A 10,279-nucleotide genomic window follows, 5' to 3' on the forward strand; every position below is an offset into this window, starting at 1 on the left:
GTGTAGAAGCAGAGGTCTTTTCTTTGGTCTCCTAAATGCCTCCTTCTTATGGCATGCTCTGGTCAAATTCAGGCACTGCATTTCAGACTCAATTTTCAGTCACCCATTTTCAGACTTCACTGGATCCATCTTCTTCCCACATCAAACTCTACCTGGATACCTTTCCCATTTCTCATCTTGTTCTTTTCCCTGTTGCTTTGTTTTGACTCCATGCTTCTAATCTATTTCAGGGGATATTATTTGAAAACTAATAGCAGATTAATATTTAATTTAGGGGGTTAATTTTGCATACGGTTTGGGGAAAGTAAACTGCTGTGAGACCACAATCCCTAGAAAATTTTTTAGCCCTTTTAGGGGTCTATCAGCAAAGGCTGAGTTGACTGAAGACTGCCATGTCACATATTTCTTTTGTTTTGTGACATTTGGAGATTTTGTTCTTTGTGGATGGGTATTGTTGCGCAGTTAGTGCCATAAGGTGATGTACAGTTGATGTGTGGTCCTTAAGGTCAGGAGAAGATGCAGGGACACTGTATGATGCTGTGAATGGTATCAGTTTGGAGGGAATGGGAGCAGCTTTCCTTCTCCTTTTGGCTTGCTTCCCCTTTTTTCCACAACAACGTCCTTTGTTATCAGTTATGGGAGATGAGTACAGGTGTACAGTGCTGGGGGAGCGGTGGTGAGTAGAATATCCCCTTTCCAGCCTGATTACTGTATGAAGACAACTCTTTTCCAGGAAATGACGTGGCATTCCCATATTTCTTATTAAATTATAAACCACAATCTCAGCTACACATCTAAGAATCTTACTTTGCCCTGACAGACTTTTCTTGCTGAAGACATGAAAAAGCAATAAAACAGTAACTTTTTGAGTGAACCAACTGTCATCCAAATCAATAATAAAAACGTTTTGAGTTTGTTTTTAATACATCTATTCCCCCTACTGGTGATACTTATTTTTATTTGGATTAAAAAAATTTTTAAAAATAATAATGGTATGGAGAGAGAGAGGAATGAGGAACAAAATAGCAGCAAAAAGAAGGACTGGACTAGTTTGGTGATTTTTGTGTTGTACACCACTCAGCCTATGCATTATGGAAATCGAAATCACAGTGTCATTGTTAATGCAGTGTATGAACTTACCTTCACTGCAATCATCACCAAAGCTCACAGCCACCCCCATGGAAGTGGGATCAAGTCCTGTATTTATAGTGTATCAAGCCTTATATTTATACTGTTCCTGTTCCTGAAGAAATGAAGAAATGCAAAGGTCCAAGGCAAGTCCTGGGTGAATTTCACTAATGTGTGAGAACCCAAAGTAGGGAATCCCTGAATTTTAAATAGAACTTCATTATTAAGATACAGTTCTGTGGCATATCTGTGCAGGGCCAAATTCCTCTGTTCCCTAACTTAAATACCCATAGCATCTTTTAGGGAAATTGTCATGTCATTTCAAGAAAACCCTACAGTTCAAAACACACTAAAAAACCAAATAAAAATGCTTGTTAAAAGATTTACCCAAAGAGTTTAGATTACATCTTTTGCTAACCCAAATTCAGCCTCCTCCTCTCGTTATCATTGATAGACTGATGGATGGGTGAGGGAGCCTTTGAATGCTCTTTTGTATCTTTAAATTATGTGTTTGGCATTTCTAAATCACTTATGTAATTCAATTTTACTGACATGATTTTTCATGAAAAGAAATTTGCAGTTGCCTGGTAAGTGGCAGGGAGACAATTTCTTAAATTTGCACATGGAAGTAATCACATGAGAAGCACCTACATGTTCACCTAATCACAGAGCAAAATAAACCCACTGCAAATGGTTAGACCCCATCACAGGCATGCAAGTCAGTGAGCATAGTGAATATTTACAAACTACTGACATTCAGCCAGATAGCTCTTTAAAAAGTTCTACCAATATGATCTCAGATAACTGTTTAATGAAAAACTCAAAGAAAGCTCTGAACAGTGTGTGACTGGTACAAGAGCTTAAATTCAGCTGGTTCATGTAGTTTTGATTTTCAGGAATGGTATGTGGGTCCCCAAAAGCACAGCACAGCCTTGTCACCGTAGAGTGACAGTGCACAGGGGACATTGCCAATGGAAGACATCTGGTCTATGCCCTTAGTTTGTTTCTTCTTGACATTTAGAGAAGTCTTGGAACATGTCTTCTTTTTATTGCTTTAGAGCTCCAGCTCTTACCTTATACAAAATACAGTAAAAACAGGGGAAAGAAAAAAAAATGGAAAAGAGTTCAAGTCTAGCCATTTAAAAGCATCAAGGGTTGCACTTTTTTTTTTCACTGCTTATTGTTTGCACTTACTCACATTTTACTGCATTTATGTATTACAGCAAGGCAAGGTTTATTTAGTTGCTACCTATGTGGTTAAAATCCAGGGGCTCACAATATTGTATCTTGCTAGAGAGACTCAAAAATCCCCCACAACTCCAGCAACAACAGAAAAAAGCAGCTGTGAGTCTTCTGGTAACTCTGTTGAAATGAGGCAGAAATGGAGGAACAGAGAGGAAAAAGGACAACTGCGAGAGGACAAACACCATACAATTACTATAGTTTTCATTGCACATCTCCTGTATCTTGAATACTGTTTGACACCTGGAGTGTCGCAGAAGTCCATAATTAACATGACTTTTGGGTGAAGTCTGCCTCACTGATTCTGCACACATACATTATCAGCTAATTAGATTTTTCATTCACATACATTGTGCCATTTTTTTTAATTCTGTAATTTACAGCTACAGACACAGTGAGTTTGGCTTTGTAAAAGATTACTTATACCAGACCATGACATTAGGTATCTTATAGAAAAATACAGAAAGGAGAAAGCTCCTAAAATATTAATTTTTTTTATTTTTAGAGCTCCTGTGCTGCTGTCCAGTGTTCCTCTATGTTTCTGAATTCTCCATTGCTGAGTCAGGATGTTTTGTCCCACTGGGTTTTATCATTATCCTCTGAGAAACCCTGAGAAGCTTTCTTCATCATGTAGGCCTTGCTGCTGGCTTTGGACAGGTTAAATAAAAATTGCAAATGCCACCATAGTCAGATGCCAGTGTCAGCATTTTCTCTATCTACTTGGGGAGATATACTACTCTTAATTTTATTTTTGTTTCCTCCACATTTCCTAACAACTTTAAACACTAATTGAAAACTTATCCACTTGGTTTAAACTGATTTTTTTATTAATCTACATCTCAAATCCATATGTAAAAAAATGTACAAAAAGCATCTTGAAAACAATGAAAATAGTATATTTAGATCCCTTTTATGACAGTCTAATACATTTTGTTTTCAAAGAAAGTAATCACTAGCTGCACAAATCATGCTGTGCACCATTAGCCCTTGTTTTCAGTATATTACTGCTGATTCATGTTTTGATATAATGAATCTCTCATCATATGTACTTATTTACCTGTAGACCTAGGAGTGTATGTTGGCCAAGTTATGGGTCTTAGATGTAGGACCATTTATTTCCCCAGAACACAGCACCAGAAGTAAGAATTTCTCATGTCCTCATTATTTATAGTTTTTAAAATCATGTTGTTTGATGAGGCCTTCATTTCCCTCTTTCTCTAGGAGAGAAGCTGAATACAGATACAAGAATGTTACTTTTGCAGGTCTCTTTAACTTGTTAAGTCTTTTGATTCATCCTCTTGATTCTCCTATGCTAAGCATAAGAGTTTCAGCGACAGCTTAGTCTCAGCCCATGGTGCATTTTCCTCATTCCCATGCTGGCAGCAAAGCATGGGAGGAGAGGATCTTACCTGAGGAGAGAGGAGTGGATATTCACCCTGTGGTTAGTGCAGATCACTGGCTGTCAGCAGACATGGACCCCTGACCCACAGCTTGCCCCTGCTTTCCTCTTGGATGTTCTCCATGGTAAAAGAGGAAGCCAATTAAGCATTCACTTAAGGACTTACACCAGGCTCTGTGGCTGGGAAGCCCTGCTACCAAAGGCCAGGGTATTGTTTTCAAGAAAAAAAAATTACAAACATGAAAATTGTATAAAATGGTATTCCATGTTTTTCTTCTGCAATAAAACTCCTTGGAAACAAGCCAGTCTTTAGCTACCCAGGGTATTCTGTGGTATTATAAGGTAAAAAGGTTGAAATACTTCATTTGCAATTAAAAAAACCACTTTTCCACAGTATGGAAGTGCTGTGTCCTCATTAAAAGAACTGCAAGCAGCAGTTCCTGACACTAGAAGATGTGGAACTTTGGCCTATTAAGAACAACTACTGAGAAGACTATTTTTTTCTAGAAAAATAAAAAGATCCTGTAAGTAACTTTAGTAAGCTAAGCTCTACTTTGCAAAAATGCATTAAAAATGTATGCAAAAATTAATCTGAGTCTATAAGATTTTTCTGCTGTTTTTAGTTTAAGACCACAATTTTAGACACAAGGAAATAAGATATTGTGATGCTGCAGTAGCTGTGTGTCCTCATTATATGGAAATAAAATGTTATTTCGACCACTCCTGTTCCACTAGACTGCTGTGTGTAAGAAAGTGTTTATGCTGATACAAACAAACAGTCCAACATTGCCTTTCATGAAATTACAGTAGCTGATTTCATCCGTTGCTACACATGGCAGAGAGAGATAACTAATTAACAGAGAATTCCCCATGAAAACATAATTCTAAAACATTTTGGCTTCACCTTTCAGCAGATGGACTGCAAGTGATACTATAGGAAAATGAATCAAGCCAATTGAGTGGTGGGGCTTTTTTTCCTTATTTCTTTTTTTTTTTCTGTAACACAAACATTTTTGTCATCATGTTAATAAACCTGAGTAAAATTCAGCACTAATATATTTAAAATAGTAGTCCAATAAAGTTTGGCTGCAGCATCCACAGTTGAGCCTGATTTTTCAGAAATGCTGAGCCTCAAGCACTTTCCATTAATTTCCTCTCAGGGAAAGTGCCATACAGAGTGCAAATGGTGAGTGGAGCTGCCACCACTTAGGCATCTGGAGAAGAAGGCAAGCGAGAGAGTTCATTTAGGCCAACTGATCATATATCCAAATATTTCCAGCTAAAAACTTCGTGATGAAAACAGTTCTTTGTTTCTGAAACCCCCTTTATTTTCTCTATTAAATGGACAACTTATTGCTCAGACATGTCAGCAGAAATCAAGAGAGGTGCATGCTAACCCCCGGTAATCCCCCTGGCTCTGAACAGACAGCCCAGGTATTGCTCACCATGCCCAACTGTCCTTTGGAAGCAGCCTGCCCCACCAGGACATGGAGAGATGTGCTCTCCAACACCACTGGAACGCTGAGGGCTCCACCTCTTCAGCAACCAAGGGAAAACTCGGGGGAAGGTGAGTGGAACATGTAGCCAGATGCCATTATTCCCCTTTCCCCTAAAATAAAAAGCTGAATAGTCACCTCTTACACTCACTTGCAACCACAAGGGCTCTTTTCTGAAGTTAAGAAGAGTAAGATGGGAAATCTCTGGAACTACAGCTGTTTCTCATACACTGCTACCCATGGTAGTCTGCAGAAAAGTTACAGACCAAAGCTAAGGGATACCCATGTGCATGGTACTCACTCCTGGGGTATGGTCAATAGAACAGATTTCTCTGGGACGAGCAAGATACTGGCAAACATTGGTCCTGGATGGATGAATTCAGAGAGCACTTATGATTTTAAGACAATTCTTCCTTCCATGACCAGTCCCAAATGATCTTCAAGTGTCACATCTTCCTGAACTTGTTCCTGTCATCTACTACAGGACATTTCTACAGACACAGATCCCCATTACAAGCCTACAGCTGCTCTCCTGCAACTTGGTGAAGGCCCATCTCCTCCCTCACCACTTCTGTAGGCTCTTGGCCTGAGTCAGTGTGGAGTCCTCCACATCACCCTCTTTAAGCTCACATCCAGTGAAAGCATCCCAGGCAACACCTCCTGGGGTGCTGTGCTAAGCCTTACACATATACATGTCATTTGGCAAGCATAAGCATGACACTTTCAAACAAGCTACAGGCAGGTCACAAGAGGACCCAGAGATTCTAAAATCTGCCCAAGGCCACTATGTATTTGCAAGATATTCTTACTGAAATTTGTTTCTATTACAGAATCTATTGAATTTAAATGAGAGATGTTTGTCTTTAGGATTATTGGTAAGAAGTAAAACTGTTCAGTAATATTAAATATCCAAAATAATTTAGTCATCAGATTGTAAATACAATGGCTATTTGGCAAAACTTGAGAAGGGAATGCCTCACCAGACAAGAACTGTAATTGTCAATTGTAACTATATTTTTCCCTACTGTGACCCTGCATAAAGATATTCTGATGTCAAGTGGGTTTTTTGAAGGCATACTGAATATTTTTCTTCTTGTCTTCCAGCACAGGGAAAGAAAAGGTGAATAAGTGAATGTTGGAAATGTATTTTTAAAATGTAATATATTCCACCTTTTATTTTTGTCTCAATTTCAAGCAGATTCTGAATTACCAAGATTTTCAAAAACATGGTTTTTTGACAGTTAAAGCATCAGTCACATTCCCTACAAATAGATAATCTTATCTATAGCTCAAGTTTAACACAATTTTTCACAGTTGGTATGAAGTATGCCTCTGTATGTGGTGGAGGAAATTATTACAAATGTGCTACATGGACACTAAGGAGAAAATTCAAGAGAAAACATTGCTGTGTATTTTTTCTGATTTGAAGATATGGCATGTCCAACCTTAATATTTTATGTCATATATTATACTGCAATTCACCCCTTTGTGTGGCTGCATTGAGCCACTTTGAGCAGAAAAAAGTACTACGACATACTGGTCCATCAGATGGAATTTGGATTAATTTTGCAAGATGATGCAAAATAGCTGCTATCTCCTCTAGTTTGCTTCATCCCTCACTCCATCAGTTTGTCTTTTTTTAGTTTGCTGTCCTCATTATTCAATCTCCAGCCTCATCTTGGTCATCAAAACCTTTACTATCTCATTTTATTTTCTACCCAATTTGTTGATTTATTCAGATGCAGCATTCTACCCCATTTGCTGATTCAATCACATGCCATATATTCTTGCTGAAAACAAATATTTGTATGCAGCAATGTATTCTAAAATATTTTGTTTCAGGGGAAGTTTATTATTCTGCAGGTACTGCTGCACAGTGGCTCTTTCAGAGATGCCCAGGAAGACTTGTTCTTGAGGTCAACTCTCCCACCATTCACAACAGAAATGGTTTGATAAAGCTTGTTTTCTGCAGCAATGGGGAGAACTGCTTTGAGAAGTCAGGATGTTGAATGGTGTTGTCTTTTGTCAGTCACACTATGACTTGCACAGGTCAAAACAATCACATTATTGGAGCAACCTCAAGTTCACTGGTAGCAATGGGATTTTGTAAACATTTTGAAAGAGTGTAGAGAGAAAAGCTGGGTATGTGGTCATTAATATCTAAATCTTCAATTTTGAGCATCATACACAATTTCAGAAAGTTTTACCTAGATGGACGCAGAAAGCATCTTTGTAGCTTTCTGATTAAAGGAGACATAATGTGAGTGCTCATTTTCTTATTGTACTGATACCTTTTTGCTGGTCCTAAAGTCATGAGCCAGACACAGTTAAAAGGGGTTACCTTCATAAGGATTAAAAATGGGTTACTTTTATAAGAATCCATAGGTGCACAATTTGCCTGGTGGAAAACACTGAAGATGCACACCTGGCATAATGCATACAGTTTTTTTATGTTAAACAAATTAGCATATCTGACAAAAGTACAGTTAGAGACATAAGTGGTGAAGTAATTCCTCCCCAGTTCAACCCTATTTAATTCCCCCCTAGTTCAACCCTCTTTTAATTCTCTCCCTTTAGTCAGGAACTAAATTTTGTTTATGAAAATGTGTCTCAGAGAGGTGGTTTCAACCTTGGCTTCCCCAAGAACCTAACCTTGGACCCCCAGCTTGGAGCCGCTGGGGAATTTATTTTATCCTTCTGTTTAATAGCATAGGTAAAATGCTAGCTGCGAATATTATGATAGGTTTCAGAGTTATAAATAAATGTTTAAAAATATAGAAAATATAAAAAAGGAAAAAGGCAAAAATCAATACCCATTTTTATTAGTTTTAATAGATCTACATATGCCTTCAGGGGAAAGTCCACTACACCATCATGTCTGTGTTACATCCCACAGCACCCTGTCCTTGCTTCCATGTACAACATCCCTGTGAGCCCAGGCTAGCCCTGCAGGATAGTATCAGGGCAACAACAGATCTGGCAACAGCTCCCAGGTTTGAGGGACAAATGTCTGCATACCTGTATAGTCAAACTCTGTCTTATCATATTGTTTGGGAGGAAGAAGACTGTACCCTTAGATGGAGAAATTCAGCGGCACAACACTTCTTCCTCAACTTTTATATCACTCCTATGAGCGTTACCTGTTTGATAATTTGCATGTGCTTGCTTGTTAAACAGCTCTCTAGAACTGAGGTTACAAAAATAACAAATGCTATGGCAAGTACATGATATTATGAAAGCTTAGAAATAAGAATGTCATGGAAGAGGAAGCACCCTTTACTGATTTTGGATTCTCTTCCCCAGCTGTAACTAAAATAGGGCGCTTTTTGAGGTTTTTTTACGTACATTTTCTTCTTTTCTCTGTTCAAAAAGCAGCTTTCTGAAAGTTGGGGTCCTGCACATTAGGCATTGGCACATCTGGCCATGTGCTGTGGGAGGACAGACTTTAGGAACCATTGCAAGAATTTCAACATGCTAAACCCAGAAACTTCAGCTGCTTGAAGAGTTGTGTTGAGGCAGAAGCTGAGAAGTTCCAAACTAGTATTTAGCATCCCAGAGTCACCTGTGCAGCGCTGTGTCAAGGCTCACACTGAAGTCCCGGGCTTTGTGGTAAAAGTTTGAGATACATTTCTTAGAGAGTTGATTGCAATTATGCATCATGACATTCTTCCAAATACTGTTTCAAATGAAATAATTTCCAAACTCACAATAAGTACAAGAAACTTGCTTAAAGGTTAGGGGTCCTTAGTGCATCCAGCAATTATTATTGAGATCTCATATTTTTTCCTTCATTTATCCAGGGCTGACTGGGTGTTGGGCCCAAGCACAGCATAGGCTCACAATTTCAGTACTCATCAATTTGCCTTATAGTAAAATTGTTAATCTGTCTTGTTTCCTGTTTACGTGAAGATCTTTGAGGTCTGTTATTTCCTCTGGGAATCAGATGGATTTGTTACTTGGTCTTCCAGAAACACAGGTCCAATCAAAGTATGTACATTATTTTTTTACAGGAAAAGGGACATATATGGAGAAATATAATACATGGAATGGTGGTGGGGAAGGAAGTGGAAGGACTATGAGGTGAAAAGAAGCAGGAGAGGATGAAAGCTCTAATGAAATCTGGATGCAAGCAAGACAAGTTAAACTCTGCACCAATATGGTTTGGGATTCTGAAATATCCTCAGCAGAGGATGGGTTGGCCCAGCACATCCTGTCTCCTCAACAGGTCTTGAGTGGGGTGAATCTTATCACTTAGAAAATATTCAAACTCAAAACTTCCACCCTCATCTCCATGATCATTAAATTCTTTGTTCATTCCAAATCAGGACTGTTATCCTCCTCACCCTCCAGCACCAATGATATGGAGGCATGGAAGAGTTCAGTGCTTTGACCAAAGAGTGACATCACACAGATACCAAATAGAGATGTGTGGTGTGCATGGCATTGTCCTCAGCCCGTCAAAGAATAGACTGTGGGAAAGTAGTTCCCATGCTCACCCACAGGGGTATTTTATTATTTGATAGCAGTTCCACTCCAAGCCCTGTGCTAATGGCTCTGGAATCCAAACACAAATGCTGCATTGAAGGGAGATGAATTTATTTTGACCTTTACTGAAAATGTGCTGTGAAACAAAGCACTTAAGCATTTAGAGCCAGTTACATCTTCACATTATACAGGTCCATGTTGATGGGGAGAGTGCTAACCAACCGAAGTTACAGTCGAGAGCTGGAGTGTGTAAAACTCTTCAGGGGAATATATTACATCCCCAGATCAGCCTGTGTATCTTGTCTCAGACTGTGAAGCCCAGGGTGTAGAAACAAGGGGTAAAGGAGATCCCTAGTCAGGGAGAGGGAGGAAAGCCGTCCATTGGGTGACCTTCGGGACCTTTTTAAATCTGGCCAGAAGGAAAAGGGAGGAAAAAAGGGTAATGAAAAGGTCATATCCCAACTTTATCACCCAGCGTCGTGCCTCTCCCCGGGGGTAGTCCAGGAAGCCAGTAAAGCGAGGATGCCCC

Source organism: Geospiza fortis, unplaced genomic scaffold (assembly GCF_000277835.1).
Source record: "Geospiza fortis unplaced genomic scaffold, GeoFor_1.0 scaffold201, whole genome shotgun sequence".
Taxonomy (NCBI): domain Eukaryota; kingdom Metazoa; phylum Chordata; class Aves; order Passeriformes; family Thraupidae; genus Geospiza; species Geospiza fortis.